Source organism: Saimiri boliviensis, chromosome 4 (assembly GCF_048565385.1).
Source record: "Saimiri boliviensis isolate mSaiBol1 chromosome 4, mSaiBol1.pri, whole genome shotgun sequence".
Taxonomy (NCBI): domain Eukaryota; kingdom Metazoa; phylum Chordata; class Mammalia; order Primates; family Cebidae; genus Saimiri; species Saimiri boliviensis.
Window position 1 is genome coordinate 59,653,818 of NC_133452.1, and position 25,951 is coordinate 59,679,768.

Below are 25,951 nucleotides of genomic sequence, written 5' to 3' on the forward strand. Positions count from 1 at the left end.
CAGGTACTGAGGAGGCTGAGGTGGGAAGATCAGCTGAGCCTGGGAGTTCAAATGAGCCATATTGTACCACTGCACTCCAGCCTGGACAACAGAGTGAGACATTGTCTCAAAATAAATAAATAAATAAAATGTTAACTCTTCTTGTGGGAATTCTTCAGGGCCCTATCAGAAATCCTCCAGAGCCCCGAATTTCCTGGCTCTGGTCCCTGGCATGGATCAGTGCCCTCATCCATATGAACAACTTGCCTCTGTCACTCAGAATGAAAGGGCGTGAGACCAAACACTGTCTCTTCACAAACCTCCCAGCAGCTTTTGCCCTTTGCTTGCATAAAACAGCTTTGATCCCTTACATGAGGCAGCTGGACTCCAGTCAGACGAAGGGAGTGGTGGAAGGAGACGGGTCAGTCAGATCATCAAGGGCTCCAGCACCTCCTCCCACCCACATTTCATTCCATCCCCAGAGTAAAACCAAACAGATGAAAGCAAATCTGTGTGGAAGGCAGAAAACAGGAGCCCAGTTTCCCGCAAGGTTTCAGCCTCAGCCACTGCATGAACCCCTCACTGCTCCACCAAGGCAGGGGTGGGTGGCACTGAAAAAGGGTGTGTTGGCAGTAGATAACCCCTACACACACTCTAATTTGCCCCTGCTGATGAGGGCTCCCCTATCTCATCAGCAGTAGGAGAAGCAAGAGAACCTTTCCTCCGGGCAGATACACGGAGCTTTGGGAACTGTCAGTTCCTATAGAGCCATTTCTGAAGAGGGGCATTAGAGAGGAAGGCTGGGAGGGCCTGACGCTGCTCCGCTGACCTGGCAAGAATAGGGTCAGAAGGGTGATTGGAAAGGCTGCTCCGTGACCGACGACTGCCGCCTGAACCAGAGAGAGTCATCCATGTCCAACATTAGTGTGGCTGAAGGCTGAGGAATGGTGCCCAGCATCCCATTCAATTTCTGTCCAGAGCCCAGCAGTGAATGTTTCTCCAGGGAGAGAGCAGCATCTCCTGAGAAGCACTTTGCATCAGCCACAAGCTCTGGGTTTCCACATACGTTATCTCCTGTATCACCGTATGCTGGAGCTAACATCCCGAGCTTACTGGCTTTGTGATTTGAACAAATGGCAGCCTTGGTTTCCTCATCTATAAAGTACAGATAAGAATGCATATGCCTCATCATTTGGTCAGGAGCAGGATAATAAGTATTCAATAAGTGAGCCATTTAAATGTTTTAAATTTATTAAAAAGATTTAAATTGGATTAAAAAGATTTAAAATGAGGCGGAGCTACAGTACCAATATGGAAATAGCACTAAGCTATCTTTAGAACAGAAAAAAGAAAAAAAGAGGGATGGGGATGGTGGCAGAAGACAGTAAACCCAGTACAAGCACACCTCAGAGACATTGTGGGTTCAGTTCCCGATCACTACAATAAAGTGAATATCACAATAATATGTCACACAGGGCCAGGTGCAGTGGCTTGTGCCTGTAATCCCAGCACTTTTGGAGGCTGAAGCAGGTGGATCACCTGAGGTCAGGAGTTTGAGACCAGCCTGGCCAACATGGTGAAGCCCTGTCTCTACTAAAAATACAAAAATTAGCCAGGTGTGGTGTTGCACGCCTGTAAACCCAGCCACTCCAGAGGCTGAGGCAGGAGAATTGCCTGAATCTGGGATGTGGGGGTTGTAGTGAGTTGAGATGATGCCACTGCACTCCAGCTTGGGCAACAGAGCAAAACTCCATCTCAAAAAAATAAAAATAAAAATTTTATATATATATTTATTTATTTATGAGTTACATAAATTTTTTGATTTCTGAGTGCATATAAAAGTTATGTTCGTATCATACTATAGTCTGTAAAGTGTGCAATATCATTAACAGCTTATAAAACAATATACATAACTTAATTTTAAAATGCTTTATTGGTCAGGCATGGTGGCTCACACCTACAATCCCAGCACTTTGGAAGGCTGAGGCAGGTGGATCACCTGATGTCAGGAGTTTGAGACCAGCCTGACTAATACAGTAATCCTACTCTGGAGGCTGAGACAAGAGAATTGCTTGAACCCAGGAGATGGAGGTTACAGTGAACCAAAATCGTGCCATTGCACTCCAACCTGGGCAATATGAGTGAAACTCTGTCAAAATAAAGTAAAATAAAATAAACTACTTTATGGTTAAAAATGCTAAGGATCATCGGAGCCCTCAGCAAGTGGTAATCTTTTTGCTGGTGGAGGGTCTTGCCTTGATGCTCACGGCTGCTGATGGATCAAGGTGGTGGCTGCTGAAGGTTAGGGTGAGTGTGGCAATTTCTTAAAATAAGACAGCAATAGGCCTAGGCAACATGGAGAAACTCTGTCTCTACCAAAAAAAAAAAAAAAAAAATTAGCCTGGCATGGTGACGCGTGCCTGTAGTCCCAGATATTCAGGAGGTTGAGGTAGGAGGATGGCTTGAGCCCAGGAGGTCAAGGTTGTAGTGAGCTGTTATTTACCACTACATTCCAGCCCGGGTGACACAGCGAGACCCTATCTCAATAATAATCATCATCATAAGACAACAATAAACTTCGCCACATCAATGGACTCTCCTTCCATGAAAGATTTCTCTGCAACATGTGATGCTGTTTGATAGCATTTTACCAACAGTAGAACTTCTTTCAAAATTGGAGTCAGACCTCTCAAATCCTGCTGCTGTTTTACCAGCTAAGTTTATGGAATATTTTAAACCTTAGCTGTCATTTCAACAATGGAGCAGAGGCCATCTCAAGAGCCACTCTCTTTGCTGATCCATGAGAAGCAACTCCTCATCTGTTCAAGTTTGATCACGAGATTGCAGCAATTCAGGCTCCACTTTGAATCTAGTTCTCTTGCTATTTCTACCATATCTGCAATGACTTCCTCCAGTGAAGTCTTAAAGCCCTCAAAGTCATCCATGAGGGATGTAATGTTGATATGTTAATTTCCTCCCATGAATCATGAATATTCTTAATGGTATCCAGAATGATGAATGTTTTCCAGAATAGATTCAATTTACCTTGTCCAAATATATCTGAGAAATCAGTATTCATGGCAGCTATAGCCCTATAAACATATATATCTTAAACAGTCTTAAAAGTAGAAATTACTTCCTGATCCACAGGCTGCAAAATGGATGCCATGTTAGCAGGCATGGAAACAACATTCATCATTGTCTTCTTTTTATTTTTAAGGGACAATATCTCACTCTGTTACCCAGGCTGGAGTGCAATGGCATGATCATAGTTCACTATATCCTTGAACTAACTCCTAGGCTCAAGTGATCCTCTCACTTCAGCCTCTCCGGTGATTAGGACTGCAGGCAAGTGCCACCATGCCCAGCTAAGTTTTAAGTTTTCCACAGAGATGTGGTCTCAGCATGTTGCTTAGACTGATCTCAAACTTCTAGCCTCAGGAGTTTCTATCACCTTGGTCTCCCAAAGTGTTGGGATTATAGGCATGAGCCACCGTGCCTGGCCAATTCAGCACAATTCTTAAGGGTCCTAGGATTTTCAGAATGGTATCTAAACATTTGCTTCAACTTAAAATTACCAGCTGCATTAGCCCCTAACAAGAGAACCGGCCTGCCCTTTGAAACTTTGAAACCCAGCCATTTCCAAGACAAAGTGTCATAAATCCGCTACACCCCTGCTTGAATAGCTGATGGCTGCTTGCCAGCCTCCCCATTCCTCCCCGCACCCCCCACCCCAACCAGCTTGGTTGCCCTCACCCGAACCAAAGAAGTTTAAGATAAAAGTTAACCCTAAGTAGCTGGGCAGGCTGATAAGAATGGACAAAGCGAGTTTTGTCTATTCTTATCAGCCTGCCCAGCTACTTAGGTCATAAGTCAAATATTTGAAGAGCCCCTGAGCTAACTAGGATTGCAATGCATTGTGGGCTGCAACAAAATGCAGCAAAACAACCCTAAAAAACAAACAAACAAGAATAAAACACCTAAAGCCCCTGCCTAACCATCAATAGGTGACATCCAGGAAGATTGTGACCCCATAGTACTCAGCCTATGTGGAACCGGGGGAAGGACTCCCACACTAGGGGAAAAATTGCTTGTTGAAACTGTGCTGGGTGTGCCAGACACCCAGTCTTGCAAGACCATCATAAAAGCCTCACTTCTGCTCTTCTCTGGGTCTCTGAGTCCATTCTTTGGGTTTAGACAGGTGAGTTTGTTTCTCACAATAAGTATTAAACCAGAAAGTGATGTACATTGATTATTGAAGGGGTTCAGAATATGCCACCCCAAAACATGCCACTCTGGCATAAGGATATTTTGCACTGAAGGCAACTGAGAAAAAGTAGACACAAGAAAAGCTTCCTCCTTCTGGCCTCTACCATGGAAAGACTTCTTGAATAAAGCTATTCAATTGGCTTTAGCTGGAGGAGAAAAAAACTTCTCTCATCTTTAAGACAGGAAGCAGTTTTGCAAATTGGAACAAGGTGCCCACTGAATTAGACGTCTACCCTTCTGCAGCAATTGAGAGGCAGGGGCACCCTCTCATTTAATGTTCACATTTCAAAAAGATGTTTCCCAGGTCTTTGCGGAAATATTTCTCAGCTGTGAGACTGACAAGAGGCTTATTTTGTCATTATAAAGATTTACATATATTTGAAAAGGACAGAAAGAAATTCTGAAACATAACAGGAGAGGTAGGGAGAACTGTCTTCCCTTCGTTTCAAAATGGAGCACTAAGCTTTTATTTTAAATGTGTGCCTGCCTTTACAATAAAACTATGACTAAAAACTATTTAATACCAAAGCAGTTAAAAAGTATTAAGTGCTTACAAATGGACAAATAGGTATTAACTGATTTAGTGCCCACAAAACCCTGTAAGATTCATACAATTATCCCCATTTTACAGATGAGGAAACTGATGCACCAGGAAACTGTTTTACTTGTTTATGGTCACATGGAAATGGAGCATTAACTTAAATCCAATCCGTCTTGATAGAAGTATTAATGAATGAATAAACAGATAAAGGCATGGAATCTGGCAAGAAATCAAGAGTATTTCAAGCTGCAATTGAATTTGAAAATTGAGGCAAAAGGCTGTGGGAAGTCTGCAAGAGATGACACTTGTCTGAGGATAAATATTTTCTCTAAGTTCAGCAAGGTAATTCCTTCTCCACGACCTTTTCACTACAGCACCTGAGTTCAGTACTCCTCCAATATTCCTCCAACAGTAACAGTTTTCAATGTGTCTTAATGATAAAATTACAAAATCAGATGATTGCTGATTTTAATCTTTGCCCACACATCATGCCCTTGATGATTTATTCTCTGTGCCTCTCCCAACCTTCGCATTTTGGGAAGAATAAGCTCAGTTTCGTTCCCCAGCTTTCAGCACACACACCACAGGGCTGCTGTTTTCTGCAGTTTTCAGGACAGAGGTGCTGAGGTTTTACTTTCAATGACCCTTATCTTTAATTTCTCTTCCCCATCATACATAATCATGTCAGAGGATTCACTTAGGGGAAAAAAATGTCTTCTTTTTCATGTCTCAGAAATATGGTTCTGCATTTTGGGAATGTTACTTTTAAAGTGTCTTTAATATTGTTTTTATACAATTTTTCCCCAAAGAACATAAGATTTGCTGAATGGCATTCTGATATCATGCAGTGTAGACTGTAAAATTTATATTGTGTTCAATCCTGCTTCCAAGCTGACATTTCCAGTCCCATTTACCTGATTCACTATGAGTGTTTTAGGCAGATGTTCTTAAAAGACATTGGATCACAACCAAAATGCATTTAGTAGGGCCCCATGGTACATCAAATGCTGAAATCAGCTTGCTGCTGAATGTTGCTCAGAGTGGTCTCTCCTCCATCTACTCTCTGACAGGACAGTGAGGCAGGGGACAGCCTGAGAAGAACAGGAGGGAAGGGGAGGAAAGAACGAGCCTACCCATCAGTAGGCCACAAAGCATCATCATGGAGATTAGCTTGGAGGTCAGCACACGTGGAGCCAGTTCACTGACGAGGTGGGCTGTGTGGGCTGAGTCGTGGAACCCCCAAAAAAGGATACTATTGAAGCTCTAACTCCCAGTACCTGTGAATGTGACCTTATTTTCAAATAAGACCGTTGCAGATTTAATCACGTTAAGATGTCATTAGCATGGGCTGTGCTCCATTATGAGTGGTGCTCTTACATGAAGAGAAAATCTGAATGCAGACACACAAGGAGAATGCCACGCGAAGATACAGAGACGGGCAGGCACAGAGGAAAGACTTGTGAAGATGGAGACAGAGACTGGAGTGACGCTGCCACAAGCCAAGGAACACCTGTGGCAACCAGAAGCTGGAAGAGGCAAGGAAGGCTCCTTCCCTTGAGACCTCAGAGGATGCGCGGCCTCGCCGGCATCTTGATTTTGGACGTGGTCTTAGACTGTCTGTGCTGCTAGAACAAGATTCTTGACACGGAGTAATTTATAAAGAGCCAAAACGTATTTCTCGCAGGTCTGGAAGCTGGGGAGTCCAAGATCAAGGTGCCAGCGTAGGTGTCTGGGGAGGGCCGCTTTCTACTTCCAAGATAGCAACTTGTTACTGTGTCTTCACATGGCAGAAAGTGGAACGGAAGAGGCCAAATGTTGGGAGACCCATTTTATAAGGGCCTTAACCCCATTCACTCAGGCTCCAGACTCATGACTTAATCGCCTCCTAAAGGCCCCACCTCTTAATACTATGGCGTTGGTTATTATATTTCAACACATGGATTTTGGACGGGACATAAACATTCAAGCCACAGCAGACCTCTGTGGTACAGCGGCTTTAGGAAATTCGTACATGAATTCCCTAGGGTATAAGCAGAAAGCAACTTTACTTTCTTTCTCCGCTGCTATTCTGCACCCATACGGTTAGACATTCATCCCCAAGCCTCGATAAAATCTCAGGTAGATCCCTTAACTTTTCTGGTCATTTTGAGCTAAAGTCAAATTCCATCTACAATCAAAACTTTCGTTCTCATCCTATTTAGAGCTTCTTCCCTTTCTGACTGTAGGCTTAACTCAAGCTCAGAAACCTGCAGAGGTAAAAGGCAACATGGCTGCTCCTTCACTGTTGCCCACCTGCCCGTTCACCCCCTTTCCGCTTTACTTACTATATAGCCTCCAGGGTAGGAGCAAAGGGGAGAAATGAGGGAAAAAAGAGCACCTTTATGAAGGTACACTTAGCATCTGATAATGGGCCCTCCCAAGAAGACAGAACCAAAGTCTGGCTTTTTCTTTTATGGGGCTCAGAATATAGTCACCCCAAATAATGGATCTACCCGGCAGGCTCTTCTTAACTGGGGCCTTTCTATTCCAGCATACCCCAGTATGGAAGATGGTCTCTCAGACAGAGCACTTCTGACCCACCCCGGTGACACACCAGCAGCCCCTCTCTGTTGTGGTTGCACCCTCCTTGCAGGAAGCTACAAAATACACAGTCCTAGCCACTTGTCTTAGGCAAAGGTCTTACATTTGCCTAAAGAAATATACCATTGGAGGAGGAGGAGGAGGAGGAGGAAGAGGAGGAAGAAAGGAAGGGGAGTCATTAAAAATGAAAATTAAAACAGAATGTCATTTTTTTCATATGTCAAACTGACAAAAGATTTTACTTTTAAATTACTCAGCTCTGGTAAGGATACAGGTACAGTTTTATCCTCCTGCTAGGCGTATGAATTAAAACAATGTTTCTGGACGATACTTGGAAATATATATCGAAGTGTTAAAATAGGCACACCAGATGGCTAGAGAACAGTTACCTTCCTGAAAGCCTTAAAATCAGGCACAAGCCATGGAGGAGTTTTCCTGAAGGCCAAAAAGAGGCCAATCCTGGGCATCCTGAGACGAGCCTGGAGCAGGAATATCCAACTTTTATCAAAAGAACACAGTGCAGCCCCTCGGAATTCCTGCTGCCATTCAATGATTTGATTTACAAAGATTTTCCTCAAAAGGAAAATTGGGAGCCAGCTATTTCGAACGTTGGATTCCTTGGCATATGCTTTGCTATTGTAGATAATAATTCTACTCAGTCCTAAAAAATTGTTTTAAGTTTTTATTTTTCTTTCACAAAATGTATGGGTTTCTTGATGACAAAAAAAATAGTGGCATTTAAAAATAATAAAAAATAAATGTTCTTGATTATCTCCAGAAAAACTAATTCTGGATGTTCTATAGTTAACAAAACAAAAACAGAAAGAAAAAAAAAAAACTCCTACATCTCTCTATAGACTGGTTCTGTCTTTGGTGCCCTATTCTAATTCACCTTTGTTGCAGTTGATTAAGAATCTCTGCAGAAGAGGTAACAATGAGGCAAATTTGCCAGTTAGAGCATTCAGTTAAAATGTCCGTCAAGCCAGGCACGATGGCTCGCACCTGTAATCCCAACACTTTGGGAGGTCGAGACGGGCAGATCACCTGAGGTTGGGAGTTAGAGGCTATCCTGACCAACGTGGAGAAACCCCATCTCTACTAAAAATACAAAATTAGCCAGGCATGATGGCGCATGCCTGTAATCCCAGCTACTCGGGAGGCTGAAGCAGGAGAATCACTTGAACCCAAGAGACAGAGATTACGGTGAACCAAGATCGTGCCATTGCACTACAGCCTGAACAACAAGAGCAAAAACTTTGTCTCAAAAATAAGTAAATTAAATAAATAAACTTGCTAGTCAATATTTGTTTATTTATTTTGAGATGGAGTCTTACTCCTTTGCCCAAGCTGGAGTGCAGTGGCACAGTCTCGGCTCACTGCAACCTCCACACCCTGGATTCAAGTGATTCTCCTGCCTCGGCCTCCCAAGTAGCTGGGATTACTGGCACCTGCCACCCATGCCCAGCTAATTTTTATATTTTTAGTAGAGATAGAGTTTCACCATGTCGGCCAGGCTGGTCTCAAACTCCTGACCTCAGGTGATCCACCCACCTTGGCCTCTCCAGTCAATTTTTTTTTTTTTAAAGGCCAATGGACAAAAGATCTGAACAGACACCTGACTAAGGGAGACATATATATGGCAAATAGGCATATGACAAGATGCACCATACCATATCACTAGGGAAATGCCAACAACAACTAAGAGATATTATTACGTACCTATTAGAATGACTAAAGTCTACAACACTGACAATGCCCAATGCTAATGAGGATATGAAGTAACAGGGCATCCCATGCATTGCTGATGGGAATACCAAATAGTACAGCCACTCTGGAAGACAGCTTGACAGTTTTTAACAAGCTAAACATACTCTTACCATATGACCCAGCAATCATATTCCTTGATATTTACCTAAACTAGCTGAAAACTTATGTTCATCAAAAACCTGCACATGGATGTTTATAGCAGCTATATTAATCATTTCCAAGACTTAGAAGCAGCCAAGATGTCCTTTGGTAGGTGGATGGATAAACGATGGTACATCCAGATCATGGAATATTATACAGCACTAAAAATGAATGGGCAATGAAGTTATGAAACAACATGGAGGAAATTTTAAATGCATATTACTAACTAAAAGAAGCCAATCCAAAAAGGCGACATATTTTATTATTCTAAATGTATGGTATTCTAGCAAAGGCAAAACCATGGAGACAGTAAAAAAAAAAAAATCTGGTTGCCAGAAGTTGGGAGGAAAGAGAGAAGGATGAATAGGGGATTTTTGAGGGCAGTGAAACTTCTCTGCATGATACTATTATGGTAGATATATGTCATTATATGTTAGTCTAAACTCATAGAATATACAACACAAAGAGCGAACCCTAATGTAAACTATGGACCTTAATTGATGTAATAGTAAAAAATATATATTATTTATTTAAAATATATTTTATAGACATATAATTAAAATATAATAAACAAGGTATCAATATTGACCAATCAATTATAACAAATGTACCACATTAATGCAAGACATTAATAGGGGAAGTTGTAGGGGTGAGGCCGAGGAGTATATGAAAACTCTGTGCTTTCCACCCAATTTTTCTGTAAACCTAAAACTGCTCCAAAAATGAAGTTTATTAATTTTAAAAAGTGTCAATTTGATTGTTTTACTGAGTAAGTGCCTCAGAAGGGTAGATCCAGGATTGCCACAGAATCTTGGGGTAACTATATAATCTGTGGGGAGATTATTTTTCTTTAGGACCCCAGACTAACAGGCCTGCATGGGTTAATTCTGCTGTGTCTATATCCACACCTTTGCTGTGGTCCACTAGGACATTTTCAGGAACTGCAATGGTGAAGACAAGTGGTTTCTCTCCGAATGTCTGGTGTTGGGGTGTTTCCAGTGGCGAGAATCTCAACATCTCTCTCAGCGTCCCCTGTACATACCCCCACCTTAACACAGCCTGCCTCATACTGATAGAATGATATTGACTTCTCTAACTTGTCCTGAAAGCTCAGCTTCTTTCAGCTTTTTCCCTTTTTTCATGTGCGAGAGAAAAAAGTAGTACAGTGTTGCCTCATTTCCATAAAAACAGTCTTCTACACTTAGAGTGCATTCATTTGGGTCAGAAAGGTTGTAATTTTGCCTGCCTTGTCATTGGGTAGCCTGGAAGAGTACTCAAGCTGCGGGTAAACCAGAACTCAGAGTGAACCTTTGTGTTCGTAGCTTCGCAAGGATCTGTGAAAATGGACCTTGGAAAAGGGCTGGAGAGAGATGTGGCAGGGCATTCTGTGCAGATGTGTTGGTCTTGTGCTTCCAATCCCACACATGGGCTGCATCCCAGGTACTGGACATGGCCAGTCAGCCTGCCAGAGGGTCAGAATCCCAGACAGTTCTCACTGCGGGAGCAGGCAGCAGGCTGGAGACAGCATCAGGGGCCTGCAGCTGTAGGGCAGGCATGTGACACATTTCTGAAGTTTGTCCCTGAGTGCTGAAGCCGTTCCTAACCACAGGGCTGCTCTGCAAAGACTCCCTGGCCAGCCTGGTTCTCCTCCTACCCCTACCACCTTCAGCTGGTAGAGCCTGTTCTTTAGCTCCTTTGCTTTTTTTGTCTCATGTATGTCCTTTTTTAAAACACTCTAATTCAGTACCTGAAATTATAATTGGTTAGAGGACATCCAAGAAATTTCATTTTATATGACTGAAATTGACTAGACCGGGGTGCAAAAGTGATCTGTTGGCCAGCATTCATTCCCTCAGCCAGTATGGAGTGAGGGTTTCCTGTGTCAGGCTCTGTATCTGATGCTAAAGACAAAATGGTGAGTTTTTTTTTTTTAAAAAAAGAGCCCCTACCCTCAACACCTCACAGTCCATGAGAGACACCGACACTGAAGAGATGATTATCCAGGTGCCCCTCCAGAACTACCGTTTCCTTTACATGAAATTGTAGCACATCCCTTATGAATTCTAGTTCTGGTATCTATGCACTGAACATTCTCATTGGAGATCATTGGCGGGGAGGGGAGGGAAGAAGACAGAGCCTGGGGCTGTGAGAGGACAAGGGAGACACTGTGAACAGCAGGGGAGAAATGGAGACATTTCAGTGCAATCTAGGGGGAGAAAACTGAGGCAACACAAACGAGGAGCCTTCTTTTTCCCCATTTTCATGTGTGAGAGAAGAAGTAGTCGTGTTGCCTCGTTCCCATTAGAACAGTCTTCTCATACTCCCGGAGTGCCTTCATGTGGGTCGGAAAGGTTGTGATTGTGCCTGTCTTGTCACTGGGTAGCCTGGAAGAGTACCCAAGCTGAGGGTAAACCAGAACCCAGAGTGAACATTTGTGCTCATGGCTTCACAAGGGTCTGGAAGGAAGGCGAGAAGAAGTAGAGATGTTTATAGGGGAGGCTCACTGCAAGGGATTTGCATGACGCTACCGTGGACAGAGCAAAGGCTAACTAACTTGCGCAGGAGGCGAGGAGTTGAGACCCTTCCATGCAGCCAAGCTTCTCAATGATCCACGCTGTCTGGAATAAGTGAGAACGGGGCGACAGCATCCAGGAACTCCAAGATGCAAAATCAGAAAAGCTTTGAGTGTTTGCATAGAGAAGCAGGCAGAAAAGTACATTCCCTTTATTGGACAAACTATCTATAGAAAGTAAAATTGTTTCTTTTAAGGATTTTATTGAAAGAGCCAAGAAAGAAGAGCCTCAAGATTCTTAACAAACGGATGTTAGGCGTATAATGCACATTACTGCTAATGCAGAATATGTAAATGCTATGAATAGTCTCTTTATATAAAATGCTGTCTCCATTATTTTAGTGAATGTAATAAATAGAGTGATAGTCACTTATAACGCCTACTCCCCAAGCTACGTTTTCATACAACGTGTTAAACTTCTAACTATTGAATTATCTGGGGGTTTCTGGAGCCTGTGATACATAGCTGGAGAGAAATCTTTTGGTAGGCTCTAAGGGAGGACACGGGCAAATGCATTTCAACCTTGGGAATCCAAAGGTACCTTCTCAAGGAGATGATTTTTAGGCTGGGTCTTAGAAGATGAGATGACATTAGCCCAGGAGCCCAGGAGACGTCACTGCTTTCTCGTGCCTGCATCCTTCTCATGGTTACAGACCGTTCTGCCCTCATCTAGTTGTGCTTCCAACTTAAAGAGTTGAGTAGGGGTGTCAGAAAACAGCAGTAATAATATTAGCAAACCATTCCTACCTACATAATCTCATTTGAGCCTTGCAAAAAACCCGTGAGATAAATACGAAGAGCCCACTTGGTAAATGAGGAAGCTCAGAGAAACTGACTCAGTTGCTTAAAATCACACGGGTAGTGAGTCATAGAGCCACGATTCTTCTTAGGTCTTCTGATGCTCAAACTGTATACCATTAATACTGTTTTTATTATTATTATTATTATTATTATTACACTATGTATGTCAGAAAGAATATACCATATCAGCATGGATGTACTCTATGTGACTAAAAGGGTACTAGATCAGAAGGGGACATTTGGAACTATTTTAGATTGGAAAAATCCATTTTTTGAAATCTTAAAAAAATATTTTGACGTAGATGCCTCCAATAAATGATGCTAAACAAGGCAAGTGGAGAAAGAGACAGGGCCAAAACCAGCATTACATATTTAGAGTAATATTAGTTGAAGCAACTTCTACAAACTAACAATAAGGAAAAGTAAAGAGAGCATCAGAAATCAATAGCACAATTTTAGTGTTAGCTGCATTTAAGTGAGACAGCTCTGACTCATTCAACATGTGATGTCAGGACAAGCAGGTTGCAAGGGGCAAAAATGTATTTTGGGGAAAAGTTGGAAAAGGAGCAATAAATTTGAACATACCACATCTTGGTCACTCATCCTGATGGACGAAGATTTTTAGAAAATCATAAGGGAACTTTCCTGGAACCCCAAGGACTCTGTATCCATTCTCAGAGATACAGAGCAGGACAGAGCATGCACTGCCCTGTATAGGAAGCCAACACAATATGCAAATCACTGATAATAAATGGAAGATGAAGGCTGGTAAGCCTGGAAAAGAGAAAGTCTTAGGGACAAACCAGGACACTATCAGAAGAGTCTCAGTCTGAAGAGCCCCAATTCCTTCAATTCCTGCGGGCAAGGAGTGATCTAGGCCATCAGAGGGAAGAAAAAGTATCTAACTGCCAAAGGAAGGAGGGTCTGTAACGGCTCTTGGTGATCCTGTCCACACTTGAATCACATTTGCTCGCAGGTAACAATGTGACTGTTAATTAATTCTTAATCCTTTGTTACATACAAGGTCAGCACCTGCCCCGTCCTTGAAGTCCCTCCTTCTCCTTTCCTCATTCTTTATCTCCTTGTCTACCCAACATCTATGCCAGAGCCCCTTTGGTGTTGCTGTTGGGAGGTGGGACTGACATAACTGATGCTGCTGTTTCACTTCAAAAGCCAGAATTTGACCAAGGACCCTCAGAGCCATGCAACAAAAGATCTGTGTCGGTTGTGTTTGGTTCTGCTTGCATTCGTTGTTATCTTTGGTCGGGAAGGATCCTTCATCCAACATTATTCGCCAACTTTTCCCCTAAATTATACAAAGTTCTGTTATGAATCTTACTTTTCCAACGTCCGTTTTCTCCCTGCTGAATGGCAGGAAGCTCATAGAAGAGAAAAGATTGTAAGATGGGTTATGAGATTTTAGTAGACCAGAGAAGGTGAGATTTGAGTCCACACTGCTTGGTTTGGAGCTCAATTTATAGCAAGTTCTGAGGCTGTGTCATCCAGGTACAGGGAGCCACAGGCAGGGGAAGCTTCAGAATTGGCCCTTTGCCTCTTCGGCGTGAACGGAACCTAAGTCGAGCTGGCTACTGGTTTGCCTTCCAGCTGTGAAACTGCTGCAGAGGCCACTGCAGCTTAACTGCACCGATGACCGCTGGGGCTGCTGTACCCTGTACTCCATGTTCTTGCAGTGCCTCTGTGCCCGTGCTGACAGGCCAGACCAGCCAGGAGCTGTAACTACACACCACACCGCTCCGCTTTCTACGTTGTTCAGGTTTTCCGTCTCCAACACTCTCTTCTTAGATAACTGGGGCCTCGGGTGTCATGAAATAACCAATTTTCTTTTGAAATTCTTTCTTTCTTGTTACCTAGCAAAGGGCAAACCCACCCACACTTGTGGTTTAGGCTTTCAGGAGCCTGGGAATGATTCATATCCACCATAAAATGAAGTATTTTACACAATAGGGAATACTATCTTTCAACAAGAAACCCCCAGAGTGTTTATTCCTTTTTGCTTTATTGTGTTTTTTAATACAAAAGTTATCCATGCTTGTTATTATAAATCCTACTGGAGGGAAGCTAATGTTTGAACAGTTGCATCTCCACCTCTACCCTTACCTCATGCCCCTGCAGTAAAGTGTGTCCCAGCTGTGTGCTCTCTTCCTTTCTCCAACGCACATTCCAACATGCACACACAGGTGCACAAAGCTCAAATCTTGACCTCTTTAGGAGCCTCTCCAACCTTTCCAGTTTGAGAACAGGTTTTCAACCCTTCCATCATCCTAGTCATTTCCACTGTGCTCAGAATTCCTAGAATAGCCTTTATTCAATCTGCTGGGGAAACAGGATCAAACCTGGTAGAAGAGTGACAGTGCCTGGAGAAAGTGCTCTCTGTTTTCTCAAAGGCCAGCGGTCAAATAAATCTAAGTCACCGAGCTCCTCTCTAAATCTGAATTTGTTGAAGGTGTGAGGATTGGCACATAAGATACTTGTGTAGGTCCTGGTGTAAACAGCAGATTCTGGAGGCTTCTAACCAAGCAAGAGGAGCTGGAGAAAGCATAGTTGTTGCAGTCTGATAGCTGATTCTGGAATATTCTGTGACAGTGAGTGGATAATTCCTGACTCTTACTTCTCCTCCTGGGCCTCCTGCGGAGGACAGTGTTAGGGCTCATTAGCACTTCCACTAGAGGCGAGCCCTTGCTGGGAGAAGAGGTGAGAGCAGTCGATTTTGCCACTCATTAGCAACTCTAGACAGACAGTGGTGGGGAGATTGAACCTATTGGCAAAATGAGAGTTTGCTTCTCTGGGGGCACAGTTACCCATTCTGATCCTTTCTCCATCAGCCGCATCACCCAGAGTTGATTGTCTGCTGGTCTTCCAGAGCAATGAGCAAGACAGTATTTTTTAAAAGATTAGTTACTTTATAAAATAACTCAATGAATAGCCAATGTTGTGACCCTCCAATGGTGAGACTGCAGAAGGAAAAATATCTCCTGGAAAGCAGACACTGCAACCACCTTTGTGATCTTATTGTTCTGGCCTAAAGGTCAAAGACTAAGTTTGCGAAGGACAAAATGTGCGTGCGTGCGTGTGTGTGTGTGTGTGTGTGTGCGCGCGCACAATCTGGAATGCTGTAGTAAGTTTGCCAATGGACACAAAACTCGTTAACATTCTATAAGACAATGCATGTTTGTTGCTGTCTTTCTACTGGGTAGAAAACTATCATATCTCTTCTGGACACCAGCATTTGCATTGCTACAGATAAGAATAACTTCCATTACTGTTTGTTTTCTTCAACTTTTGCTCCTATAGGGTAAAATTACTAGGTCATTAGAGAGACAAAGGATCTAATAGACAATGCCCAGCACATCATTGAAAGGACACGCAATGATCTTTTTTTTTTTTTTTTGAGATGGAGTTTCGCTCTTGTTACCCAGGCTGGAGTGCAATGGCGCAGTCTCGGCTCACTGCAACCTCCGCTTCCTGGGTTCAGGCAATTCTCCTGCCTCAGCCTCCTGAGTAGCTGGGATTACAGGCACGCGCCACCATGCCCAGCTAACTTTTTGTATTTTTAGTAGAGACGGGGTTTCACCATGTTGACCAGGATGGTCTCGATCTCTTGACCTCGTGATCCACCCGCCTCGGCCTCCCAAAGTGCTGGGATTACAGACTTGAGCCACCGCGCCCAGCCCCAGACAAAATTTTTTTAACACACATGCCTTTATAATTTTCTTCATCAAATGTATACCTTGCTTTTATTTATACACTCTGTATACAGAATTGTTTATCTTATATCTGGTAGTTTTCAACTCTTAGTAACCTCAATTTCTAGTGAAAAACCTAGAAAGTAATTATGAACAGTTTCGTATCAGTATTTGTAGACAACTATTTTGTAATTTTTTAGAAAAATAGTTCTTCAAATTATTGTTCATATTAACAGATCTAAATAGATTTAGCTCTTCTATACCAAATAAAAATAACACAAGACACACTGACTTAAACTCATGTGTAACAATTAATATTTCAGTATCTTAACTTACAGATGACTGAGACATTTTATGACTGTTACTTAATTTGACATAACATGACTCTAAGATTTTAAATTACTAAAAAGAATTTTAAAACTATGACCAAAGTAGCCTCCCTAATATCTTCCCCAAGTCATTCTGGGTCCCAAGTAGCCACGTGCCACCCAGGAGAACTATAAAGACTGTCTGAGTCCATCAGAACAGAAGACAGAGCTATGAAGACTGTACCCAGAGGGTCCAACGTCTTCCAAAATCACGAGGAGACAAAGCAAGGAAAGCAGAGGAAGTAGGGGCAATATTGGGCTTGATGCTGGCTTGTAGCTGATGGTCTACATACCAAAAGCATGTCTCCAGAACTCATCATGGGCACCTGTTCAGACCGCTGAATCTAGAGACTTGAAACTAAATGCATAAGTTCACAGTCAAATCAAGCAAGTATCTAATTATATTTAAATGATAATCTTGAAGCCCTTTCTGTTTTTCTAGCAATTAAAAACTAGTTTTGATTTATCAAATATTATCACATACACATAACCCATATAGACATACAAACACATGGAAATAGGTCTTATAGCTCTCGTAGAAGATTTTCATTTGCTGGCTTTTAGTTTTTCTTTTTTTCTTTCTTTTTTTTTTTTTTTTTTTTGAGACTGAGTCTTGCTCTGTTGCCCAGGCTGGAGTGCAATGGTGTGATCTAGGCTCACTGCCACCTCCTTTGAGACAAAGAGACAGGAAAGAGAGATCTCCCATGTTCAAGTGATTCTCCTGCCTCAGCTTTCTGAGTAGCTGGGATTACAGACACACGCCACCATGCCTGGCTAATTTTTGTATTTTTGGTAGAGACGCGGTTTCACCATGTTGGTCAGGCTGGTCTCCAGCTCCTGACCTCATGACCCACCTGCCTCAGCCTCCTAAAGTGCTGGGATTACAGGCATCAGCCACCGCGCCCTGCCTTAAATAGTTTTTCTTTTTGCCATTCAGTCTATCAATCTTCCAGTCACCTGCTTCACTGCCCTGAGCAATTGTTAACCAGACAACAAATTTGCATTTCTCAAGGGAAAACTCTTAAGTGGAACAAAAAATATTTATATTTCATAAGCCGAGATAAGATTTTAGGCCTAAGTATTGTATCATCATTTGCTAAAACAAGGGAGAAAAACCTGCTCAAATAAAAGTTCACTTAAGACAAGATTGCCAGAAAAGCACCTTCAACAAAAGCATGACTTATGCAAATTAAAAGAATGGTAAAGTTTCTAACGTACATGGGCAGACATCCTTAAAAATCAAGATTTCCTTTATAGATGTAAACTTCTTTTACAAAGGAGTTTCAAGATAGCCAATTAAATTCCAGAAAGGTGTATTTTAGTTCAATACATTTGTTTGTTTGTTTGTTTGTTTGTTTGTCAACTTAGCTACCATTTCTTTGCTAAAATTATTGAGTTCAGGGTCATGGCTGGAGCCCGTTAAGGAACAGGGCCACAAAAGCATTTCTTATGCCTGGACTCAGCATATAGCAATGTGAAAAAAAAAAAGTAGGTCTGTTTTACCTGAGGGCCTACCTTTTATAAACGCTTTATCCAGGATAGCATTCTTTCCACATAAATGTTAGCATATTTAATTTTTCTTATCAATTAGTTGCTTAAGCTTTTTTTTTGTCTTTTATAAAGTCTTTAAATAAAAATACGAAAATCGTTTTAGAAGCTTCTCTGCAGCGTTGTTCATTTGGAACATTCCATTGGAACTCATCTGTAGTAAGATTTCACCTTTTCTGGAAGGCTTCACTGCTTCCAGGGTCTAATACTTGCGAGTGTATAAGCCAGAAGAACTCAGTTCTTCAGAAAATAAGGATCCCATTTTCACCTCAAATATTGCCTTTGGTTCTCAGCTTCCCTTGGTCAACTTAGCCAGTGATTTTTTTCCTTCCTCAGTGCGCAAGAAAAATGAAACAAAATGGGTGCAACACAAAAATCCTTGTGAATTTCCAAAAGCCAAATTTTACAGCTGCAGCCCCTGCAATATTGCCATTCAGTCCTACATAAGAGGCATCTAATTGGATTAAAGCCAGTTAATTATCATATCCAATTCAATCCTGGACCCAGTCCAGTTTCTGTTGGGACTTCCAAACCCAGTTTGGATCAGAAATTTGCTCAAATAAACTCAGAGAGCTCAAAATACAAATCCATAGAGCTTTGGAATTCAAAAGAGAATTTGCCACAATCACCAGCTGCTCTGAGAGCGCAATGGACATAATAGGCTTGGTGGGTCACTCAATGCTCAGGTGGGTTGTTAGAAGCTCTACTTCAGATCTTACTTCTCCCATCATTTGTTAAAAGAGAAAGCTTAGCTGAATTAATTTTAAGAGTTTAATTGAGCAAAGAACAATTCACAAATTGAGCAGCCTGTTAAGCCAGAGTAGGCTCCAGTGCAGCTAAGTGGTGGAAGATTTATGGACAGAAAATGAAAAGTGACAGAAAGAAAACAGAAGTGAGGTACAGAAACAGCTGGATTGGTTACAGCTAGGTGTTTACCTTATCTGAACATGGTTTGAACATCTGACCACCTTTGATTGTCCAAAACTCAGTGATTGGTACAAGAGTTGGCTACAGTCTGTATCAAACTCCATTTAGGTTATAGTTCACGATATACAGAAACCTTTGGGCTGAACTTAAAATATATGAGGAGGCAGCTGTAGGCTTAACTTGATTTAACATCAAATTTATTAACTGTATACATTAATTATTGACTTCTTATTGTAAGGATTTTACCGTTTTATATCCTACTGCCACTTTCCCACCTTCCAACTAAGTAATAACGATCATTTTCAGTAAAAGTTGTGTTTCTGCTATTTTTATCACATAATTGTTGTTCATTGCCAAGCCAAATAATCCTTCTATTTTCTTTCTTGTACAACTTTGTTTTCCGAGATACGGACTTTTTATTTAAGCTTAAATTTATATTACTAGCACAAATTCTTCACAAATTCTCCAATAAAATTATAGAACTCCTCCGAGTGCTATTTTTCATATAGTTAAATAATCAGTTAGTTTATTTCTTTTTTGTTTCTGTTCCTTTTTTTTTTTTTTTGAGATGGAGTCTCACTCTGTCACCCAGGCTGGAGTGCAGTGGTGTGATCTCAGCTCACTGCAACTTCTACCTCCCAGGTTCAAGCAATTCTCTGCCTCAGCTTCCCAAGCAACTGGCATTATAGGTGCCCAACACCATGCCTGGCTAATTTTTGTATTTTTAGTAGAGACGTGGTTTCACCATCTTGGCCAGGCTGGTCTTGAACTCCTGACCTCGTGATTGTTAGGGACAGGCTGCCTCAGAGAAACTCCTCTGCACAAACTGACACTCCCTCTTCCCATAGCTCTGCAGCTGCATTCCTGAACACCTATCTAGGTGCCACAATTAAGCAAAACCTGATTACAGCCATCTGGGCAGCTTGGGGAGGACGGGGAAAACAAATGTTTATTAACATACTTGTAAATTCCTGTTTTACACATACCTGTAAAATCCTGCTGTTTTAAAACTCCTGCCACAAAAGTCACAGGATGATGTAAGTCTGTCACAAGTTAACAAACTGTCTCTATGTCTGTTACAAGCTGATAGATTATCTCAGTCCTGAAACTCCCTTATGCCCTTCTCACCCCATATAAACCCCTGGTTTTGTAAGCTCGGGGCTGCCTCCTCTGATTGCAGCCTGACAGGTTATTAAAACTTGCTTGCCTGACTTTTGGTCTATTCTCCTTTCTCTCAGCCATCCTTACACTCCCTACATTCCTCTTTAATAGAAAACTCTTCTTGGTTTGGGGATGCTTTCTCTCTCTAAGGCTGTTCACCAGTCATGTACTATACAAAGTTTCAGTCAGTGACAGACTACATATACGATGGTGGTCCTGTAAAATTACAATGAAGCTGAAAAGTTCCCACTGCCTAATGATGTCCTAGCAGTTATAACATCATAGCACAATGTATTATTCACGTGCCTGTGGGAATGCCTATGTAAACATACCTACTGCGTTACAAGTTACATAAAAGCACGGCACATGCAATTACATATAGTACATAAAACCCGTAATGATAATAAACGACAATGTTACTGGCTTATGTATTTACTAAACTACATATATTTTTTAATTTAGTCTTGACTTGAAACTCATATACTATAATTTTAATCATTATTTTAGAGTGTATTCCTACATATACATACATATATAGTTAACTGAAAAGCAGCCTCAGGCAGGATCTTCAGGAAGTACTCCAGAAGAAGGCATCATTATCACATAGAAAATGACACTCCATGTGTGTTAGTGCCCCTGAAGATGTCCGGTGGTACAAGGCCTTGGCTAATGTGTGTGTTTGGGGTTTCTTTCTTTTTTCTTTTTTTTTTTTTTGAGATGGAGTTTTGCTCTTGTTGTCCAGGCTGGCATAATGGCCGGATCTTGGCTCACTGCAACTTCCACCTCCTAGGTTCAAGAAATGTTCCTACCTCAGCCTCCTGAGTAGCTGGGATTACAGGCACGCACCAAAACACCCAGCTAATTTTGAATTTTTAGTAGAGACAGGGTTTCTCCATATCGATCAGGCTGGTCTCAAACTCCCAGCTTGAGGTGATCCACCCACCTAGGCCCACCAAAATGCTGGATTACAGGCATGAGCCACCGTACCTGGCCTGAGTTTTCATTTTTAACAAACAAGCTTACAAAGTAAAAAATATTTAAAAATTTAGAAACAGAAAAAGCTTATAGAATAATGATATAAAGAAGGAAACTATTTTGTATAGTTTGGTAAATAGTAAATAGTTTGTATAGTTTAAATAGTTTGTATAGTTTGGTAAATAGTTCAATATAAGTTTCCTTGACTCTGAAAAACAAAACAAGGATCAGCAATATTCCAAGCAAAAGACAAAAAGGTTGCTTCAGCTTTCTGAGTTCAGTCCATTTAGTTAACCCTTGTTTCGCTTGATATTTGTGAACATTTCCGCTCTCCATGAGTCCTATACATTTTCCTTTATTTCAACATTACAGTCTCTAAAGTGATCAGAAGCCTGGATTTGAGAGCACCTGTTAAAGGTCTGTAGCTCCTTATAAAGCATCTTTGAAAAGGATTAAAACAAGACAACAATTGACTGTAAATATCAAAATATCCAGGATAGTTACAGTTAGAAACACAATTGATAAAGAAGGTTGGGTATTGCTGTGGTTTACAATAACTTAACAACCTTAATTATAATTGGTAGCATATACTTAGACATTAGAATTTTAGAAATCCCATACAATTTTGGAACATACATTAGCATTATTCACAAAAATATAACTTAAAGAAGATTGAACATCATTTTGGCAATCCCATGTACCTAAACATGTCAAATAATCTTGTTTACCTCTCTTTTCCAGACACTTCAGGGGCCCTCTGAAATACTGAAAAGCCAGGTGCCAGGGAAGACAATTTTGAAATTGAAGTTTGATTTGGGAAGGCTGTTAAATGTTTGAGGTTTAAAACACTTGATATTATGAAATAGAATTCCAGATTGCCGTAAGTTATTTGTTTTGCCAAAATAATGACTCAGAAATTTTAAAGAATAAAAAAACCTTTCATATATCTTTACAAATTTTGCCAGAGAGCAGATGAGCACCTTAGGAAAACTTTGTTGTGCCTTTATTTCAATGCTCGATTTACAGAAAAACCATATAATTTTTGAATTTAGTCAATATGTTCACACAGAGAACCTCTTTTGCAAGATTAAGTTCCACAATTTTTCCACCACTTCTTTGAACCTTCAGCTTTTTCCTATCTAACTTAACTAAAAGCAATCCTTTCATCCTAAGCAAAAGTTTATGCCTTCTTACACCCTTTTACTAAAAAGCACAGTTTACTGTTCTCACACACCTTGCATGTAAATCTATTTCTAGTAGTTTCAATTAACTCCTAGCAATTTTTAATTTTAAGGTAAAACTTGTTAAGTCGCTTTAATTGCGTGCTAACTGCAGCCAAGCTTTGCCTTCTTAATTAAGGGCGTGGTTAGTTCCATATGTCCCCAGGCCCTACCAACTGTGAAGCTGGCAACTCAAATAGTTCTCACCAGAAAGCAATTTGTAACCTTAAAACACTTAGAAAATCTTGCATCTGATCTGCATTTTGCCAATAGCTTTTAGGGCTGTTTTATTTCGTAAAGTCACATGAACTGAAAGGTACCACAGATTTTATCTTCCCTTTAAAAAATATTAGATCCAAGCACTTGTCTTTCTTTAGGCCAAATTTATTAGAGCTGTTTTTACAGACATCACACACAGTATGCACACAGACAGGCAGAAGAAAACCTGTCACTTGGTGGGCCCTTTACAGGGCTAGGAAAACATGCAGATTTGGAATCTGAGGTTACCAGCCATGCCCTTAGGATGTAAAACAAGATGGAGGCTTGACTTCACAACCAAAACTTTGCCGAGAATATAGTGATAGCTGGGGGGTTCCTAGCCTAGTACATCTTCTAAGAGGGGGAAAAAAAACTTTTAGAAGTTAACTTACTGACAGGGTAGAGAAAGGAAAAGAAAGTAAACAGCTTAAAAATGCCTGGGGAAGGCTGGGTATGGCGGCTCATGTCTGTAATCCCAGCACTTTGGGAGGCCAAGGCGGGCAGGTCACGAGGTCAGGAGTTCGAGACCAGCCTGGCCAACACAGTGAAAGCCTGTCTCTACTAAAATACAAACATTAGCTGGGCGTGGTGGCAGGCACCTGTAGTCCCAGCTACTCAGGAGGCTGAGGCAGGAGAATCATTTGAACCGGGAGGCAGAGGTTGTGGTGAGTCAAGATCATGCCATTGTACTCCAGCCTGGGTGACAGAGTGAGACTCTCAAAAAAAAAAAAGAAAACCTGGGTAAGAACCTCTTATTCTTATGCAGATGGTTCCTCCACCAGAGAGAGAAGTTTACTATCCAATGGAGCTGAACCTCTCGACCAGAAAAGCTTAAGACTCCAGCAGCTCATGGAGGAAAATCACAGCTAGCCACCCTGGGTGCCTTGGGCCACGTGTCCCAGCCCTGGCAGGGAGGGGAGAGTGGTGGGGAGCTGCTGCTCTCCCAGCTGTCCTGAAAAAGGAGGGAAAAGGCCATGTAAAGACCCCAGAGCAGTGGGTCTTGAGGTCTTGGTTTCCCCCATCCTCAGAAGTCTAAGGATGAAAAGGTTTAGGAGCAAGGATGAGAGGTTTTGAGTCCCCATTTCACTCGACGCTTCTGGAGCCCCTAGATTGCATGTCATAGACGTTGCAGGACTTGTCCTGAGTTCAGCTAAAAACAGGGGTTCTTTGTCCTGTGAAAGGAAAATATCTTGGGCTCCCAAAGTCACTAAGGAAACACCAAGCTGGAGAAGTGCTTAGGGCAAACCTGCCTCCCATGCTATTCAAAGTCTCTGCTCACTGAGATAGATGCACATCTGATTTGCCTCCTTTGGGAAGGCTAATCAGAAACTCAAAAGAAGGTAACCATTTGTGTATTACCTACCTCTGACCTGGAAGCTCCTTTCCCACTCCCAGTCTTTCTGCCTTTGCTTTAAGTTGTCCTGCCTTTTCCAACCGATCGATGTATTTCTTACATATATTGATGGATGTCTCATGTCTCCCTAAATGTATAAAACCAAGCTGTGCCTTGACCGCTTTGGGCACGTGTCATCAGGACTTCCTGAGGTTTTGTCATGGGCGCCTCCTCAACTTCGGTAAAATAAGTGTTCTAAATTAACTGTGACCTGTCTCAGATTTTCTGGGTTCACAGTCTCATTGCCACGAAAATTCAGGCTCACAGACAGTGTAAATGGTGAATGTTGGAAACAGATGCTCAGTGCGACAGGAAAAAACAAAAATCAGCACTGAGACAAAGGATCTCTCAACAAGCAATTTTTACTTCCTGTAGGAAGGGTACCCTAGCTAGCCATGTTGCCAGGAGAGTACAATGAACAAAGGAAAAGCAGGCGTATTTATTTCTTATGCATTTGGGGTCATCCTCACTGCTGTGTCTGATTTCCATTGGCTGGAGCCAGACCTCACAATCTATAAAATCCGACTGGCTAACGACTTAAAACTTTTCTAAACAGGTAAGGGACAGAGGATGAGAGCTGGGACATGCCTGTGAGCACGTCCAGCACAGATATCTTGGTTAAAGTACAAGGACATAGAATATACTACGTGCTTATAAGCATGTCTAACAGCTACCTAGGATAGGATTTAACAAAGAGTTATTAGCATACTTATGATTTATTCTTTAACAAGAAAGGAAACTTTGAAGAGGAGCTTTTTTGCTTCCCACATTGAGTAAGACAGGCTTTTATTGGGTGAAAAGGAAGAAAAGAGAGAAACACGGACTCTCGCAGAGCCAGAGTCCCTTTGCTAGAGGACTTCCGGCCGGCTGCTTGAATCCCAGATTCCACCTAGGAAGAGGAGGGGGCAGGTTCCTCCCTGCTGCAAATGTCCTGAACTTCCCCAGTCTCCACCTCGGTGGGCACCTGGTTAGCGTTTCCCCAGGTGCCCCCTCTCACCTGGCTGTCTCATATGCACCGTTGGGGTGGGGGACAAAGAGGGCTGGGAGTCTCCTAGTTCAGCAGGTCAAGTGCTCTCAGTACAGCACTTTGCCCCACTCTGCTGCGCAGCCCCTCTGGGTCCTGCTCTTCAATAATAAGTCTCCTACTTAGATAGGGAGGAGTGGCCCCTTAGCTGCTCTGGATGGTGAGCAACCTGGGATCTAATTTCTACTTAAAACAGACCTTCACCCGAAACCTCTTGTTTTTGACTTTATGCACATCACTACCTCCGATAGTTTCTGTGTCTCCAGTTCTCCACCCTCCCCATGGGTGGAGCTGGCTTCTCGGATCCATATCGCCTCTGTAGGCACTCTGTAGGCAGAGTTCTCTGTCCTCTACTTCCTCTAGTTTCCATCCTACCAAATCCAAGGGTGGTTTTCATTCATTGTGGCGTCTTCCCCAATTCTCTTGGTCCTTTGGGGTTTATGTATATTTATTTTTATTGCCTTTCTCTCATTTTAGTGCATGTTTCAGGACAGAGCAGATAAACATTCATGTTCAATTCACCGTCTAATAAGAAGGTCATTCCGTGATCCTTCTAACTCCAATGTATTCCTTCTGCATTGAGCTTCTGCTCTGAGCTCTATCTAATGCAGGCGTCCCCAAACTATGGCCCCGCGGGCCGCATGCGGGCCCCTGAGGCCATTTATCCGGCCCCCCACTGCACTTCAGGAAGGGGCACCTCTTTCATTGGTGGTCAGTGAGAGG